This window comes from Coregonus clupeaformis, unplaced genomic scaffold, assembly GCF_020615455.1.
Source record: "Coregonus clupeaformis isolate EN_2021a unplaced genomic scaffold, ASM2061545v1 scaf3534, whole genome shotgun sequence".
Lineage (NCBI taxonomy): Eukaryota > Metazoa > Chordata > Actinopteri > Salmoniformes > Salmonidae > Coregonus > Coregonus clupeaformis.
In genome coordinates, this window is record NW_025536988.1 from 8,525 (window position 1) to 25,471 (window position 16,947).

General features: G+C 41.3%; 25 non-coding genes across 25 annotated transcripts; all 25 read left to right on the plus strand.

Moving 5' to 3' along the window:
- The first annotated feature begins 4,048 nt into the window (after positions 1 to 4,048).
- On the plus strand, positions 4,049 to 4,121 carry trnam-cau. The gene has a single exon. It is a non-coding gene; the product is annotated as a tRNA-Met (tRNA).
- A 1,665-nt stretch (positions 4,122 to 5,786) lies between these two features.
- Positions 5,787 to 5,859, plus strand: trnam-cau. The gene has a single exon. It is a non-coding gene; the product is annotated as a tRNA-Met (tRNA).
- Positions 5,860 to 6,030: 171 nt separating this feature from the next.
- Positions 6,031 to 6,103, plus strand: trnam-cau. The gene has a single exon. It is a non-coding gene; the product is annotated as a tRNA-Met (tRNA).
- A 179-nt stretch (positions 6,104 to 6,282) lies between these two features.
- Positions 6,283 to 6,355, plus strand: trnam-cau. The gene has a single exon. It is a non-coding gene; the product is annotated as a tRNA-Met (tRNA).
- A 179-nt stretch (positions 6,356 to 6,534) lies between these two features.
- On the plus strand, positions 6,535 to 6,610 carry trnar-ccu. Its single transcript has one exon. It is a non-coding gene; the product is annotated as a tRNA-Arg (tRNA).
- A 168-nt stretch (positions 6,611 to 6,778) lies between these two features.
- Positions 6,779 to 6,851, plus strand: trnam-cau. Its single transcript has one exon. It is a non-coding gene; the product is annotated as a tRNA-Met (tRNA).
- A 1,214-nt stretch (positions 6,852 to 8,065) lies between these two features.
- trnam-cau lies at positions 8,066 to 8,138 on the plus strand. The gene has a single exon. It is a non-coding gene; the product is annotated as a tRNA-Met (tRNA).
- A 431-nt stretch (positions 8,139 to 8,569) lies between these two features.
- Positions 8,570 to 8,642, plus strand: trnam-cau. The gene has a single exon. It is a non-coding gene; the product is annotated as a tRNA-Met (tRNA).
- A 1,155-nt stretch (positions 8,643 to 9,797) lies between these two features.
- trnam-cau lies at positions 9,798 to 9,870 on the plus strand. Its single transcript has one exon. It is a non-coding gene; the product is annotated as a tRNA-Met (tRNA).
- Positions 9,871 to 10,043: 173 nt separating this feature from the next.
- Positions 10,044 to 10,116, plus strand: trnam-cau. Its single transcript has one exon. It is a non-coding gene; the product is annotated as a tRNA-Met (tRNA).
- Positions 10,117 to 10,539: 423 nt separating this feature from the next.
- On the plus strand, positions 10,540 to 10,612 carry trnam-cau. The gene has a single exon. It is a non-coding gene; the product is annotated as a tRNA-Met (tRNA).
- A 675-nt stretch (positions 10,613 to 11,287) lies between these two features.
- On the plus strand, positions 11,288 to 11,360 carry trnam-cau. The gene has a single exon. It is a non-coding gene; the product is annotated as a tRNA-Met (tRNA).
- A 171-nt stretch (positions 11,361 to 11,531) lies between these two features.
- Positions 11,532 to 11,604, plus strand: trnam-cau. Its single transcript has one exon. It is a non-coding gene; the product is annotated as a tRNA-Met (tRNA).
- Positions 11,605 to 11,783: 179 nt separating this feature from the next.
- On the plus strand, positions 11,784 to 11,856 carry trnam-cau. Its single transcript has one exon. It is a non-coding gene; the product is annotated as a tRNA-Met (tRNA).
- A 171-nt stretch (positions 11,857 to 12,027) lies between these two features.
- On the plus strand, positions 12,028 to 12,100 carry trnam-cau. Its single transcript has one exon. It is a non-coding gene; the product is annotated as a tRNA-Met (tRNA).
- A 430-nt stretch (positions 12,101 to 12,530) lies between these two features.
- trnam-cau lies at positions 12,531 to 12,603 on the plus strand. The gene has a single exon. It is a non-coding gene; the product is annotated as a tRNA-Met (tRNA).
- A 420-nt stretch (positions 12,604 to 13,023) lies between these two features.
- On the plus strand, positions 13,024 to 13,096 carry trnam-cau. The gene has a single exon. It is a non-coding gene; the product is annotated as a tRNA-Met (tRNA).
- A 1,166-nt stretch (positions 13,097 to 14,262) lies between these two features.
- trnam-cau lies at positions 14,263 to 14,335 on the plus strand. Its single transcript has one exon. It is a non-coding gene; the product is annotated as a tRNA-Met (tRNA).
- Positions 14,336 to 14,514: 179 nt separating this feature from the next.
- On the plus strand, positions 14,515 to 14,587 carry trnam-cau. The gene has a single exon. It is a non-coding gene; the product is annotated as a tRNA-Met (tRNA).
- Positions 14,588 to 14,758: 171 nt separating this feature from the next.
- trnam-cau lies at positions 14,759 to 14,831 on the plus strand. The gene has a single exon. It is a non-coding gene; the product is annotated as a tRNA-Met (tRNA).
- A 675-nt stretch (positions 14,832 to 15,506) lies between these two features.
- On the plus strand, positions 15,507 to 15,579 carry trnam-cau. Its single transcript has one exon. It is a non-coding gene; the product is annotated as a tRNA-Met (tRNA).
- A 171-nt stretch (positions 15,580 to 15,750) lies between these two features.
- On the plus strand, positions 15,751 to 15,823 carry trnam-cau. Its single transcript has one exon. It is a non-coding gene; the product is annotated as a tRNA-Met (tRNA).
- A 403-nt stretch (positions 15,824 to 16,226) lies between these two features.
- trnam-cau lies at positions 16,227 to 16,299 on the plus strand. The gene has a single exon. It is a non-coding gene; the product is annotated as a tRNA-Met (tRNA).
- Positions 16,300 to 16,478: 179 nt separating this feature from the next.
- trnam-cau lies at positions 16,479 to 16,551 on the plus strand. The gene has a single exon. It is a non-coding gene; the product is annotated as a tRNA-Met (tRNA).
- A 171-nt stretch (positions 16,552 to 16,722) lies between these two features.
- trnam-cau lies at positions 16,723 to 16,795 on the plus strand. Its single transcript has one exon. It is a non-coding gene; the product is annotated as a tRNA-Met (tRNA).
- The last annotated feature ends 152 nt before the right edge of the window (positions 16,796 to 16,947 follow it).

A 16,947-nucleotide genomic window follows, 5' to 3' on the forward strand; every position in this document is an offset into this window, starting at 1 on the left:
GAAGAAACAAGACGACACCAGACTAACAGGAAGAAACAGGACGACACCAGACTAACAGGAAGAAACAAGACGACACCAGACTAACAACAGGAAGAAACAAGACAACACCAGACTAACAGGAAGAAACAAGACGACACCAGACTAACAACAGGAAGAAACAAGACGACACCAGACTAACAACAGGATGAAACAAGACAACACCAGACTAACAACAGGATGAAACAAGACAACACCAGACTAACAACAGGAAGAAACAAGACAACAGCAGACTAACAACAGGAAGAAACAAGACAACACCAGACTAACAACAGGATGAAACAAGACAACACCAGACTAACAACAGGAAGAAACAAGACAACACCAGACTAATAACAGGAAGAAACAAGACGACAGCAGACTAACAACAGGAAGAAACAAGATGACAGCAGACTAACAGGAAGAAACAAGATGACACCAGACTAACAGGAAGAAACAAGATGACACCAGACTAACAGGAAGAAACAGGACGACACCAGACTAACAGGAAGAAACAAGACGACACCAGACTAACAGGAAGAAACAAGACGACACCAGACTAACAACAGGAAGAAACAAGACGACACCAGACTAACAGGAAGAAACAAGACGACACCAGACTAACAACAGGATGAAACAAGACAACACCAGACTAACAACAGGATGAAACAAGACAACACCAGACTAACAACAGGATGAAACAAGACAACACCAGACTAACAACAGGAAGAAACAAGACGACACCAGACTAACAGGAAGAAACAAGACGACAGCAGACTAACAACAGGATGAAACAAGACTAACAGGAAGAAACAAGACGACACCAGACTAACAGGAAGAAACAAGACGACACCAGACTAACAACAGGAGGAAACAAGACGACACCAGACTAACAGGAAGAAACAAGATGACACCAGACTAACAGGAAGAAACAAGACGACACCAGACTAACAGGAAGAAACAGGACGACACCAGACTAACAGGAAGAAACAAGACGACACCAGACTAACAACAGGAAGAAACAAGACGACACCAGACTAACAACAGGAAGAAACAAGACGACACCAGACTAACAGGAAGAAACAAGACGACACCAGACTAACAGGATGAAACAAGACGACACCAAACTAACAACAGGAAGAAACAAGACGACACCAGACTAACAACAGGAAGAAACAAGACGACAGCAGACTAACAACAGGATGAAACAAGACAACACCAGACTAACAACAGGAAGAAACAAGACAATACCAGACTAATAACAGGAAGAAACAAGACGACAGCAGACTAACAACAGGAAGAAACAAGATGACAGCAGACTAACAGGAAGAAACAAGATGACACCAGACTAACAGGAAGAAACAAGATGACACCAGACTAACAGGAAGAAACAGGACGACACCAGACTAACAGGAAGAAACAAGACGACACCAGACTAACAGGAAGAAACAAGACGACACCAGACTAACAACAGGAAGAAACAAGACGACACCAGACTAACAGGAAGAAACAAGACGACACCAGACTAACAACAGGATGAAACAAGACAACACCAGACTAACAACAGGATGAAACAAGACAACACCAGACTAACAACAGGATGAAACAAGACAACACCAGACTAACAACAGGAAGAAACAAGACGACACCAGACTAACAGGAAGAAACAAGACGACAGCAGACTAACAACAGGATGAAACAAGACTAACAGGAAGAAACAAGACGACACCAGACTAACAGGAAGAAACAAGACGACACCAGACTAACAACAGGAGGAAACAAGACGACACCAGACTAACAGGAAGAAACAAGATGACACCAGACTAACAGGAAGAAACAAGACGACACCAGACTAACAGGAAGAAACAGGACGACACCAGACTAACAGGAAGAAACAAGACGACACCAGACTAACAACAGGAAGAAACAAGACGACACCAGACTAACAACAGGAAGAAACAAGACGACACCAGACTAACAGGAAGAAACAAGACGACACCAGACTAACAGGATGAAACAAGACGACACCAGACTAACAACAGGAAGAAACAAGACGACACCAGACTAACAACAGGAAGAAACAAGACGACAGCAGACTAACAACAGGAAGAAACAAGACGACAGCAGACTAACAGGAAGAAACAAGATGACACCAGACTAACAGGAAGAAACAAGATGACACCAGACTAACAACAGGAAGAAACAAGACGACACCAGACTAACAGGAAGAAACAAGACGACACCAGACTAACAACAGGATGAAACAAGACAACACCAGACTAACAACAGGATGAAACAAGACAACACCAGACTAACAACAGGAAGAAACAAGACGACACCAGACTAACAGGAAGAAACAAGACGACAGCAGACTAACAACAGGAAGAAACAAGACGACAGCAGACTAACAGGAAGAAACAAGATGACACCAGACTAACAGGAAGAAACAAGATGACACCAGACTAACAACAGGAAGAAACAAGACAACAGCAGACTAACAACAGGAAGAAACAAGACAACAGCAGACTAACAACAGGAAGAAACAAGACAACAGCAGACTAACAACAGGAAGAAACAAGATGACACCAGTCTAACAGGAAGAAACAGGACGACACCAGACTAACAACAGGAAGAAACAAGATGACACCAGACTAACAACAGGAAGAAACAAGACGACACCAGACTAACAGGAAGAAACAAGACGACACCAGACTAACAGGAAGAAACAGGACGACACCAGACTAACAGGAAGAAACAAGACGACACCAGACTAACAACAGGAAGAAACAAGACGACACCAGACTAACAGGAAGAAACAAGACGACACCAGACTAACAACAGGATGAAACAAGACAACACCAGACTAACAACAGGAAGAAACAAGACAACAGCAGACTAACAACAGGAAGAAACAAGACAACAGCAGACTAACAACAGGAAGAAACAAGACGACACCAGACTAACAGGAAGAAACAAGATGACACCAGACTAACAACAGGAAGAAACAAGACAACAGCAGACTAACAACAGGAAGAAACAAGATGACACCAGTCTAACAGGAAGAAACAGGACGACACCAGACTAACAACAGGAAGAAACAAGATGACACCAGACTAACAACAGGAAGAAACAAGACGACACCAGACTAACAGGAAGAAACAAGACGACACCAGACTAACAGGAAGAAACAGGACGACACCAGACTAACAGGAAGAAACAGGACGACACCAGACTAACAACAGGAAGAAACAAGACGACACCAGACTAACAGGAAGAAACAAGACGACACCAGACTAACAACAGGATGAAACAAGACGACACCAGACTAACAACAGGATGAAACAAGACAACACCAGACTAACAACAGGAAGAAACAAGACGACACCAGACTAACAGGAAGAAACAAGACGACAGCAGACTAACAACAGGAAGAAACAAGACGACACCAGACTAACAACAGGATGAAACAAGACTAACAGGAAGAAACAAGACGACACCAGACTAACAGGAAGAAACAAGACGACACCAGACTAACAACAGGAGGAAACAAGACGACACCAGACTAACAGGAAGAAACAAGATGACACCAGACTAACAGGAAGAAACAAGACGACTCCAGACTAACAGGAAGAAACAGGACGACACCAGACTAACAGGAAGAAACAAGACGACACCAGACTAACAACAGGAAGAAACAAGACGACACCAGACTAACAACAGGAAGAAACAAGACGACACCAGACTAACAACAGGAAGAAACAAGACGATACCAGACTAACAACAGGAAGAAACAAGACAACAGCAGACTAACAACAGGAAGAAACAAGACGACACCAGACTAACAACAGGAAGAAACAAGACAGCAGAGTTAAAAAAATAAAGGAGTTGCCTGAAGATGACAACCATGTATAAATATTTATTTCTTTGGATATTCAGACAATACCTTCATTTTTGGGACAGCGGATACCACTTCAGTGACATTATCTGAAGATCTTTATAAAAAAAAATGTCTCTTGACCTTTGGCATGTATCTGCCTCGTTGGCGCAGTAGGTAGCGCGTCAGTCTCATAATCTGAAGGTCGTGAGTTCGATCCTCACACGGGGCAGGAGATTTTTAAAAATGAAGGTGCTGGCTCAAGATGAAAACCAGGTATCAATGTTCATTTCTCTGGGACTTTGGATATTCAGACAATACGTGTCGTTTTGGCACAGTGGATACCACTTCAGTGACATTATCTGAAGATTGTTATCAATATTTTTGTATCTTGACTTTTGGTCATTATGTGCCTCGTTGGCACAGTAGGTACCGCGTCAGTCTCATAATCTGAATGTCGTGAGTTCGATTCTCATACGGGGCAGCAGAGTTCTTAAAATGAAGGAGTTGGCTGAAGATGACAACCACGTATAAATATTTATTTCTTTGGATATTCAGACAATACCTTCATTTTTGGGACAGCGGATACCACTTCAGTGACATTATCTGAAGATCTTTATCAAAAAAAATGTCTCTTGACGTTTGCCATTTATGTGCCTCGTTGGCGCAGTAGGTAGCGCGTCAGTCTCATAATCAGAAGGTCGTGAGTTCGATCCTCACACGGGGCAGTAGATTTTTTTAAATGAAGGTGCTGGCTGAAGATGTAAACCAGGTATCAATGTTCATTTCTCTGGGACTTTGGATATTCAGACAATACGGGTCTTTTTGGCACAGTGGATACCACTTCAGTGACATTATCTGAAGATTGTTATCAATATTTTTGTATCTTGACTGTTTGTCATTTGTGCCTCGTTGGCGCAGTAGGTAGAGCGTCAGTCTCATAATCTGAAGGTTGTGAGTTTGATTCTCACACGGGGCAGCAGAGTTCTTAAAATGAAGGAGTTGGCTGAAGATGACAACCATGTATAAATATTCATTTCTTTGGATATATCAGACAATACCTTCATTTTTGGGACAGCGGATACCACTTCAGTGACATTATCTGAAGATCTTTATTTTAAAAAATGTCTTGACGTTTGGCATTTATCTGCCTCGTTGGCGCAGTAGGTAGCGTGTCAGTCTCATAATCTGAAGGTCGTGAGTTTGATCCTCACACGGGGCAGCAGAGTTCTTAAAATGAAGGAGTTGGCTGAAGATGACAACCATGTATAAATATTTATTTCTTTCGATATTCAGACAATAGCTTCATTTTTGGGACAGCGGATACCACTTCAGTGACATTATCTGAAGATCTTTATAAAAAAAAATGTCTCTTGACGTTTGGCATGTATGTGCCTCGTTGGCGCAGTAGGTAGCGCGTCAGTCTCATAATCTGAAGGTTGTGAGTTCCATCCTCACAAGGGGCAGCAGAGTTTTAAAAATGAAGGTGTTGGCTGAAGATGAAAACTAGGTATCAATGTTCATTTCTCTGGGAGTTTGGATATTCAGCCAAAACGTGTCTTTTTTGCACAGTGGATACCACTTCAGTGACATTATCTGAAGATTGTTATCAATATTTTTTTATCTTGTCTGTTGGTCATTATGTGCCTAATTGGCGCAGTAGGTAGTGAGTCAGTCTCATAATATGAAGGTCGTGAGCTCGATCCTCACACTGGGCAGTAGAGGTTTAAAAATGAAGGTGTTGGCTGAAGATGAAAACCAGGTATCAATGTTCATTTCTTTGGGAGTTTGGATATTAAGACAATACGTGTCTTTTTGGGACAGTTGATACCACTTCAGTGACATTATATGAAGATTATTATCAATATTTTTTTATCTTGACTTTTGGTCATAATGCGCCTCGTTGGCGCAGTAGGTAGCGCGTCAGTCTCATAAGCTGAAGGTCGTGAGTTCGATCCTCACACGGGGCAGCAGAGTTCTTAAAATGAAGGATTTGGCTGAAGATGAAAACCATGTATAAATATTTATTTCTTAGGATAATCAGACAATACATTCATTTTTGGGACAGCGGATACCATTTCAGTGACATTATCTGAAGATCTTTATCCAAAAAAAAATCTCTTGACCTTTGGCATTTATGTGCCTCGTTGGCGCAGTAGGTAGCGCGTCAGTCTCATAATCTGAAGGTCGTGAGTTCGATCCTCACACGGGGCAGCAGATTTTTTTAAATGAAGGTGCTGGCTGAAGATGAAAACCAGGTATCAATGTTCATTTCTCTGGGACTTTGCATATTCAGACAATATGGGTCTTTTTGGCACAGTGGATACCATTTCAGTGACATTATCTGAAGATCTTTATCAAAGAAAATGTCTCTTGACTTTTGGCATGAATATGCCTCGTTGGCGCAGTAGGTAGCGCGTCAGTCTCATAATCTGAAGGTCGTGAGTTCGATCCTCACACGGGGCAGCAGATTTTTAAAAATGAAGGTGCTGGCTCAAGATGAAAACCAGGTATCAATGTTCATTTCTCTGGGACTTTGGATATTCAGACAATATGGGTCTTTTTGGCACAGTGGATACCACTTCAGTGACATTATCTGAAGATTGTTATCAATATTTTTTTATCTTGACCTTTGGACATTATGTGCCTCATTGGCGCAGTAGGTAGCGCGTCAGTCTCCTAATCTGAAGGTCGTGAGTTCGATCCTCACACGGGAAAGCAGAGTTCTTAAAATGAAGGAGTTAGCTTAAGATGACAACCATGTATAAATATTTATTTCTTTGGATATTCAGACAATACCTTCATTTTTGGGACAGCGGATACCACTTCAGTGACATTATCTGAAGATCGTTATCAAAAAAAATGTCTCTTGACTTTTGGCATTTATGTGCCTCGTTGGCGCAGTAGGTAGCGTGTCAGTCTCATAATCTGAAGGTCGTGAGTTCGATCCTCACACGGGGCAGCAGATTTTTAAAAATGAAGGTGTTGGCTGAAATGAAAACCAGGTATCAATGTTCATTTCTCTGGGACTTTGGATATTCAGACAATATGTGTCTTTTTGGGACAGTTGATACCACATCAGTGTCATGACCTGAAGGTTGTTATCAATAGTTTGTCCTGTTGAATAGTGGTCGTTATGTGCCTCGTTGGCGCAGTAGGTAGTGCATCAGTCTCATAATCTGAAGGTCGTGAGTTCGATCCTCACACGGGGCAGCAGAGTTCTTAAAATGAAGGAGTTGGCTGAAGATGACAACCATGAATAAATATTTATTTCTTTGCATATTCAGACAATACCTTCATTTTTGGGACAGCGGATACCACTTCAGTGACATTATCTGAAGATCTTTATAAAAAAAAATGTCTCTTGACGGTTGGCATGTATGTGCCTCGTTGGCGCAGTAGGTAGCGTGTCAGTCTCATAATCTGAAGGTTGTGAGTTCGATCCTCACACGTGGCAGCAGATTTTTAAAAATGAAGTTGCTGGCTGAAGATGAAAACCAGGTATCAATGTTCATTTCTCTGGGACTTTGGATATTCAGACAATACGTGTCTTTTTGGGACAGTTGATAACACATCAGTTACATAACCTGAAGGTTTTTATCAATAGTTTGTCCTGTTGAATAGTGGTCGTTATGTGCCTCGTTGGCGCAGTAGTTATCGCGGCAGTCGCATAATCTGAAGGTCGTGAGTTCGATCCTCACACGGGGCACCAGATTTTTAAAAATGAAGGTGCTGGCTCAAGATGAAAACCAGGTATCAATGTTCATTTCTCTGGGACTTTGGATATTCAGACAATATGTGTCTTTTTGGGACAGTTGATACCGTATCAATAAAGGAGTTGCCTGAATATGACAGCCATGTATAAATATTTATTTCTTTGGATATTCAGACAATACCTTCATTTTTGGGACAGCGGATACCATTTCAGTGACATTATCTGAAGATCTTTATGAAAAAAAATGTCTCTTGACTTTTGGCATGTATGTGTCTCGTTGGCGCAGTAGGTAGCGTGTCAGTCTCATAATCTGAAGGTCGTGAGTTCCAGCCTCACACGGGGCAGTAGAGTTTTAAAAATGAAGGTGTTGGCTGAAGATGAAAACCAGGTATAAATGATAATTTCTCTGCGACTTTGGATATTCAGACAATACGTGTCTTTTTGGGACAGTTGATTTATGTGCCTCGTTGGCGCAGTAGGTAGCGCGTCAGTCTCATAATCTGAAGGTCGTGAGTTCGATCCTCACACGGGGCAGCAGAGTTTTAAAAATGAAGGTGTTGGCTGATGATGAAAACCAGGTATCAATGTTCATTTCTCTGGGAGTTTGGATATTCAGACAATACTTATCTTTTTGGGACAGTTGATACCACATCAGTGTCATAACCTGAAGGTTTTTATCAATAGTTTGTCCTGTTGAATAGTGGTCGTTATGTGCCTCGTTGGAGCAGTAGGAAGTGTGTCAGTCTCATAATCTGAAGGTCGTGAGTTCGATCCTCACACGGTGCAGCAGATATTTAAAAATGAAGGTGCTGGCTGAAGATGTAAACCAGGGATCAATGTTCATTTTTCTGGGACTTTGGATATTCAGACAATACAGGTCTTTTTGGCACAGTGGATACCACTTCAGTGACATTATCTGGAGATTGTTATCAATATTTTTTTATCTTGACTTTTGGTCATTATGTGCCTCGTTGGCGCAGTAGGTAGCGCGTCAGTCTCATAATCTGAAGGTCGTGAGTTCGATCCTCACACGGGGCAGCAGAGTTCATAAAATGAAGGAGTTGGCTGAAAATGACAACCATGTATAAATATTTATTTCTTTGGATATTCAGACAATACATTCATTTTTGGGACAGCGGATACCATTTCAGTGACACTATCTGAAGATCTTTATCCAAAAAAAAATCTCTTGACCTTTGGCATGTATGTGCCTAGTTGGCGCAGTAGGTAGCGCGTCCTAGTCTGAAGGTCGTGAGTTCGATCCTCACACGGGGCAGCAGATTTTTAAAAATGAAGGTGTTGGCTGAAGATGAAAACCAGGTATCAATGTTCATTTCTCTGGGACTTTGGATATTCAGACAATACGTGTCTTTTTGGGACAGTTGATACCACATCAGTGTCATAACCTGAAGGTTTTTATCAATAGTTTGTCCTGTTGAATAGTGGTCGTTATGTGCCTCGTTGGCGCAGTAGGTAGCGCGTCAGTCTCATAATCTGAATGTCGTGATTTCGATCCTCACACGGGGCAGCAGATTTTTAAAAATAAAGGTGCTGGCTGAAGATGAAAACCAGGTATCAATGTTCATTTCTCTGGGACTTTGGATATTCAGACAATACGTGATTTTTTGGCACAGTGGATACCACTTCAGTGACATTATCTGAAAAATGTTATCAATATTTTTTTATCTTGACTTTTGGTCATTATGTGCCTCGTTGGCGCAGTAGGTACCGCGTCACTCTGAAGGTCGTGAGTTCGATCCTCACACGGGGCAGCAGAATTCTTAAAATGAAGGAGTTGGCTGAAGATGACAACCATGTATAAATATTTATTTCTTTGGATATTCAGACAATACCTCATTTTTGGGACAGCGGATACCACTTCAGTGACATTATCTGAAGATCTTTATAAAAAAAAATGTCTCTTGACATTTGGTCATTATGTGCCTCGTTGGCGCAGTAGTTAGCGCGTCAGTCTCATAATCTGAAGGTCGTGAGTTTGATGCTCACACGGGGCAGGATATTTTTAAAAATGAAGGTGCTGGCTGAAGATGAAAACCAGGTATCAATGTTCATTTCTCTGGGACTTTGGATATTCAGACAATACGGGTCTTTTTGGCACAGTGGATACCACTTCAGTGACATTATCTGAAGATTGTTATCAATATTTTTTATCTTGACTTTTGGTCATTATGTGCCTCGTTGGCGCAGTAGGTAGCGCGTCAGTCTCATAATCTGAAGGTCGTGAGTTCGATCCTCACACGGGGCAGCAGAGTTCTTAAAATGAAGGAGTTGGCTTAAGATGACAACCATGTATAAATATTTATTTTCTTTGGGATATTCAGACAATACCTTCATTTTTGGGACAGCGGATACCACTTCAGTGACATTATCTGAAGATCGTTATCAAAAAAAATGTCTCTTGACTTTTGGCATTTATGTGCCTCGTTGGCGCAGTAGGTAGCGCGTCAGTCTCATAATCTGAAGGTCGTGAGTTCGATCCTCACACGGGGCAGCAGATTTTTAAAAATGAAGGTGCTGGCTGAAGATGAAAACCAGGTATCAATGTTCATTTCTCTCCGGAGTTTGGATATTAAGACAATAAGTGTCTTTTCGGCACAGTGGATACCACTTCAGTGACATTATCTGAAGATTGTTATCAATATTTTCTTATCTTGACTTTTGGCAGTTATGTGCCTCGTTGGAGCAGTAGGTTGCGCGTCAGTCTCATAATCTGAAGGTCGTGAGTTCGATCCTCACACGGGGCAGCAGAGTTCTTAAAATGAAGGATTTGGCTGAAGATGACAACCATGAATAAATATTTATTTATTTGGATATTCAGACAATACCTTCATTTTTGGGACAGCGGATACCACTTCAGTGACATTATCTGAAGATCTTTATCAAAAAAAATTCTCTTGACTTTTGGCATTGATGTGCCTCGTTGGCGCAGTAGGTAGCGCGTCAGTCTCATAATCTGAAGGTCGTGAGTTCGATCCTCACACGGGGCAGCAGATTTTTTAAAATGAAGGTGCTGGCTGAAGATGAAAACCAGGTATCAATGTTCATTTCTCTCGGAGTTTGGATATTAAGACAATAAGTGTCTTTTCGGCACAGTGGATACCACTTCAGTGACATTATCTGAAGATTGTTATCAATATTTTTTTATCTTGACTTTTGGCAGTTATGTGCCTCGTTGGAGCAGTAGGTTGCGCGTCAGTCTCATAATCTGAAGGTCATGAGTTCGATCCTCACACGGGGCAGCAGAGTTCTTAAAATGAAGGAGTTGGCTGAAGATGAAAACCATGAATAAATATTTATTTCTTTGGATATTCAGACAATACCTTCATTTTTGGGACAGCGGATACCACTTCAGTGACATTATCTGAAGATCTTTATAAAAAAAAATGTCTCTTGACTTTTGGAATTTATGTGCCTAGTTGGCGCAGTAGGTAGCGCGTCAGTCTCATAATCTGAAGGTCGTGAGTTCGATCCTCACACGGGGCAGCAGATTTTTAAAAATGAAGGTGCTGGCTGAAGATGAAAACCAGGTATCAATGTTCATTTCTCTGGGACTTTGGATATTCAGACAATACGTGTCTTTTTGGCACAGTGGATACCACTTCAGTGTCATAACCTGAAGGTTGTTATCAATAGTTTGTCCTGTTGAATATTGGTTGTTATGTGCCTCGTTGGCGCAGTAGGTAGCGCGTCAGTCTCATAATCTGAAGGTCGTGAGTTCGATCCTCACACGGGGCAGCAGAGTTCTTAAAATGAAGGAGTTGGCTGAAGATGACAACCATGTATAAATATTTATTTCTTTGGATATTCAGACAATACCTTCATTTTTGGGACAGCGGATACCACTTCAGTGACATTATCTGAAGATCTTTATTAAAAAAAATGTCTCTTGACGTTTGGCATGTATCTGCCTCGTTGGCGCAGTAGGTAGCGCGTCAGTCTCATAATCTGAAGGTCGTGAGTTCGATCCTCACACGGGGCAGCAGATTTTTTAAAATGAAGGTGCTGGCTGAAGATGAAGACCAGGTATCAATGTTCATTTCTCTGGGACTTTGGATATTCAGACAATACGGGTCTTTTTGGCACAGTGGATACCACTTCAGTGACATTATCTGAAGATTGTTATCAATATTTTTGTATCTTGACTTTTGGTCATTTTGTGCCTCGTTGGCGCAGTAGGTAGCGCGTCAGTCTCATAATCTGAAGGTCGTGAGTTCGATCCTCACACGGGGCAGCAGAGTTCATAAAATGAAGGAGTTGGCTGAAGATGACAACCATGTATAAATATTTATTTCTTTGGATATTCAGACAATACATTCATTTTTGGGACAGCGGATACCACTTTAGTGACATTATCTGAAGATCATTATCAAAAAAAAAATTCTCTTGACTTTTGCATGTATGTGCCTCGTTGGCGCAGTAGGTAGCGCGTCAGTCTCATAATCTGAAGGTCGTGAGTTCGATCCTCACACGGGGCAGCAGATTTTTAAAAATGAAGGTGCTGGCTGAAGATGAAAACCAGGTATCAATGTTCATTTCTCTGGGACTTTGGATATTCAGACAATACGTGTCTTTTTGGGACAGTTGATACCACATCAGTGTCATAACCTGAAGGTTTTTATCAATAGTTTGTCCTGTTGAATAGTGGTCGTTATGTGCCTCGTTGGCGCAGTAGGTAGCGCGTCAGTCTCATAATCTGAATGTCGTGATTTAGATCCTCACACGGGGCAGCAGATTTTTAAAAATAAAGGTGCTGGCTGAAGATGAAAACCAGGTATCAATGTTCATTTCTCTGGGACTTTGGATATTCAGACAATACGTGATTTTTTGGCACAGTGGATACCACTTCAGTGACATTATCTGAAGAAATGTTATCAATATTTTGTATCTTGACTTTTGCATTTATGTGCCTCGTTGGCGCAGTAGGTAGCGCGTCAGTCTCATAATCTGAAGGTCGTGAGTTCGATCCTCACACGGGGCAGCAGAGTTCTTAAAATGAAGGAGTTGGCTGAAGATGACAACCATGTATAAATATTTATTTCTTTGGATATTCAGACAATACCTTCATTTTTGGGACAGCGGATACCACTTCAGTGACATTATCTGAAGATCTTTATAAAAAAATGTCTCTTGACTTTTGGTCATTATGTGCCTCGTTGGCGCAGTAGGTAGCGCGTCAGTCTCATAATCTGAAGGTCGTGAGTTCGATGCTCACACGGGGCAGCAGAGTTTTAAAAATGAAGGTGCTGGCTGAAGATGAAAACCAGGTATCAATGTTCATTTCTCTGGGACTTTGGATATTCAGACAATACGGGTCTTTTTGGCACAGTGGATACCACATCAGTGACATTATCTGAAGGTTGTTATCAATATTTTGTATCTTGACCTTTGGTCATTATGTGCCTCGTTGGCGCAGTAGGTAGCGCGTCAGTCTCATAATCTGAAGGTCGTGAGTTCGATCCTCACACGGGGCAGCAGAGTTCTTAAAATGAAGGTGTTGGCTGAAGATGACAACCATGTATAAATAGTTTTTTTGGGCTTTGGATATTCAGACAATACCTTCATTTTTGGGACAGCGGATACCACTTCAGTGACATTATCTGAAGATCGTTATCAAAAAAAATGTCTCTTGACTTTTGGCATGTATGTGCCTCGTTGGCGCAGTAGGTAGCGCGTCAGTCTCATAATCTGAAGGTAGTGAGTTCGATCCTCACACGGGGCAGCAGATTTTTAAAAATGAAGGTGCTGGCTGAAGATGAAAACCAGGTATCAATGTTCATTTCTCTCGGAGTTTGGATATTAAGACAATAAGTGTCTTTTCGGCACAGTGGATACCACTTCAGTGACATTATCTGAAGATTGTTATCAATATTTTTTTATCTTGACTTTTGGCAGTTATGTGCCTCGTTGGAGCAGTAGGTAGCGCGTCAGTCTCATAATCTGAAGGTCGTGAGTTCGATCCTCACACGGGGCAGCAGAGTTCTTAAAATGAAGGATTGGCTGAAGATGACAACCATGTATAAATATTTATTTGGGATTTGGATATTCAGACAATACCTTCATTTTTGGGACAGTGGATACCACTTCAGTGACATTATCTGAAGATCTTTATCAAAAAAATTCTCTTGACTTTTGGCATTGATGTGCCTCGTTGGCGCAGTAGGTAGCGCGTCAGTCTCATAATCTGAAGGTCGTGAGTTAGATCCTCACACGGGGCAGCAGATTTTTAAAAATGAAGGTGCTGATGAAGATGAAAACCAGGTATCAATGTTCATTTCTCTGGGACTTTGGATATTAAGACAATAAGTGTCTTTTCGGCACAGTGGATACCACTTCAGTGACATTATCTGAAGATTGTTATCAATATTTTTTTATCTTGACTTTTGGCAGTTATGTGCCTCGTTGGAGCAGTAGGTTGCGCGTCAGTCTCATAATCTGAAGGTCATGAGTTCGATCCTCACACGGGGCAGCAGAGTTCTTAAAATGAAGGAGTTGGCTGACGATGAAAACAATGAATAAATATTTATTTCTTTGGATATTCAGACAATACCTTCATTTTTGGGACAGCGGATACCACTTCAGTGACATTATCTGAAGATCTTTATAAAAAAAAATGTCTCTTGACTTTTGGAATGTATGTGCCTCGTTGGCGCAGTAGGTAGCGCGTCAGTCTCATAATCTGAAGGTCGTGAGTTCGATCCTCACACGGGGCAGCAGATTTTTAAAAATGAAGGTGCTGGCTGAAGATGAAAACCAGGTATCAATGTTCATTTCTCTGGGACTTTGGATATTCAGACAATACGTGTCTTTTTGGCACAGTGGATACCACTTCAGTGACATTATCTGAAGATTGTTATCAATAGTTTGTCCTCTTGAATATTGGTCGTTATGTGCCTCGTTGGCGCAGTAGGTAGCGCGTCAGTCTCATAATCTGAAGGTCGTGAGTTCGATCCTCACACGGGGCAGCAGAGTTCTTAAAATGAAGGAGTTGGCTGAAGATGACAACCATGTATAAATATTTATTTCTTTGGATATTCAGACAATACCTTCATTTTTGGGACAGCGGATACCACTTCAGTGACATTATCTGAAGATCTTTATTTAAAAAAATGTCTCTTGACGTTTTGCATGTATGTGCCTCGTTGGCGCAGTAGGTAGCGCGTCAGTCTCATAATCTGAAGGTCGTGAGTTCGATCCTCACACGGGGCAGCAGATTTTTAAAAATGAAGGTGCTGGCTCAAGATGAAAACCAGGTATCAATGTTCATTTCTCTGGGACTTTGGATATTCAGACAATACGTGTCTTTTTGGCACAGTGGATACCACTTCAGTGACATTATCTGAAGATTGTTATCAATATTTTTGTATCTTGACTTTTGGTCATTATGTGCCTCGTTGGCGCAGGAGGTAGCGCGTCAGTCTCATAATCTGAAGGTCGTGAGTTCGATCCTCACACGGGAAAGCAGAGTTCTTAAAATGAAGGAGTTAGCTTAAGATGACAACCATGTATAAATATTTTTTTCTTTGGATATTCAGACAATACCTTCATTTTTGGGACAGCGGATACCACTTCAGTGACATTATCTGAAGATCGTTATCAAAAAAAATGTCTCTTGACTTTTTGCATTTATGTGCCTCGTTGGCGCAGTAGGTAGCGTGTCAGACTCATAATCTGAAGGTAGTGAGTTCGATCCTCACACGGGGCAGCAGATTTTTAAAAATGAAGGTGCTGGCTGAAGATGAAAACCAGGTATCAATGTTCATTTCTCTGGAGTTTGGATATTAAGACAATAAGTGTCTTTTTCGGCACAGTGGATACCACTTCAGTGACATTATCTGAAGATTGTTATCAATATTTTCTTATCTTGACTTTTGGCAGTTATGTGCCTCGTTGGCGCAGTAGGTAGCGCGTCAGTCTCATAATCTGAAGGTCGTGAGTTCGATCCTCACACGGGGCAGCAGAGTTCTTAAAATGAAGGATTGGCTGAAGATGACAACCATGTATAAATATTTATTTGGATTTGGATATTCAGACAATACCTTCATTTTTGGGACAGTGGATACCACTTCAGTGACATTATCTGAAGATCTTTATCAAAAAAAATTATCTTGACTTTTGGCATGGATGTGCCTCGTTGGCGCAGTAGGTAGCGCGTCAGTCTCATAATCTGAAGGTCGTGAGTTCGATCCTCACACGGGGCAGCAGATTTTTAAAATGAAGGTGCTGGCTGAAGATGAAAACCAGGTATCAATGTTCATTTCTCTGGGAGTTTGGATATTAAGACAATAAGTGTCTTTTTCGGCACAGTGGATACCACTTCAGTGACATTATCTGAAGATTGTTATCAATATTTTTGTATCTTGACTTTTGGTCATTATGTTCCTCGTTGGTGCAGTAGGTAGCGCGTCAGTCTCATAATCTAAAGGTCTTGAGTTCGATCCTCACACGGGGCAGCAGAATTCTTAAAATGAAGGAGTTGGCTGACGATGACAAATTTGGATATTCAGACAATACCTTCATTTTTGGGACAGCGGATACCACTTCAGTGACATTATCTGAAGATCTTTATAAAAAAAAAACGTCTCTTGACTTTTGCATGTATGTGCCTCGTTGGCGCAGTAGGTAGCGCGTCAGTCTCATAATCTGAAGGTCGTGAGTTCGATCCTCACACGGGGCAGCAGAGTTTTAAAAATGAAGGTGTTGGCTGAAGATGAAAACCAGGTATCAATGTTCATTTCTCTGGGACTTTGGATATTCAGACAATACGGGTCTTTTTGGGACAGTGGATACCACTTCAGTGACATTATCTGAAGGTTGTTATCAATAGTTTGTCCTGTTGAATATTGGTTGTTATGTGCCTCGTTGGCGCAGTAGGTAGCGCGTCAGTCTCATAATCTGAAGGTCGTGAGTTCGATCCTCACACGGGGCAGCAGAGTTCTTAAAATGAAGGAGTTGGCTGAAGATGACAACCATGTATAAATATTTATTTCTTTGGATATTCAGACAATACCTTCATTTTTGGGACAGCGGATACCACTTCAGTGACATTATCTGAAGATCTTTATAAAAAAAAATGTCTCTTGACGTTTGGCATGTATGTGCCTCGTTGGCGCAGTAGGTAGCGCGTCAGTCTCATAATCTGAAGGTCGTGAGTTCGATCCTCACACGGGGCAGCAGATTTTTAAAAATGAAGGTGCTGGCTCAAGATGAAAACCAGGTATCAATGTTCATTTCTCTGGGACTTTGGATATTCAGACAATACGGGTCTTTTTGGCACAGTGGATACCACTTCAGTGACATTATCTGAAGATTGTTATCAATATTT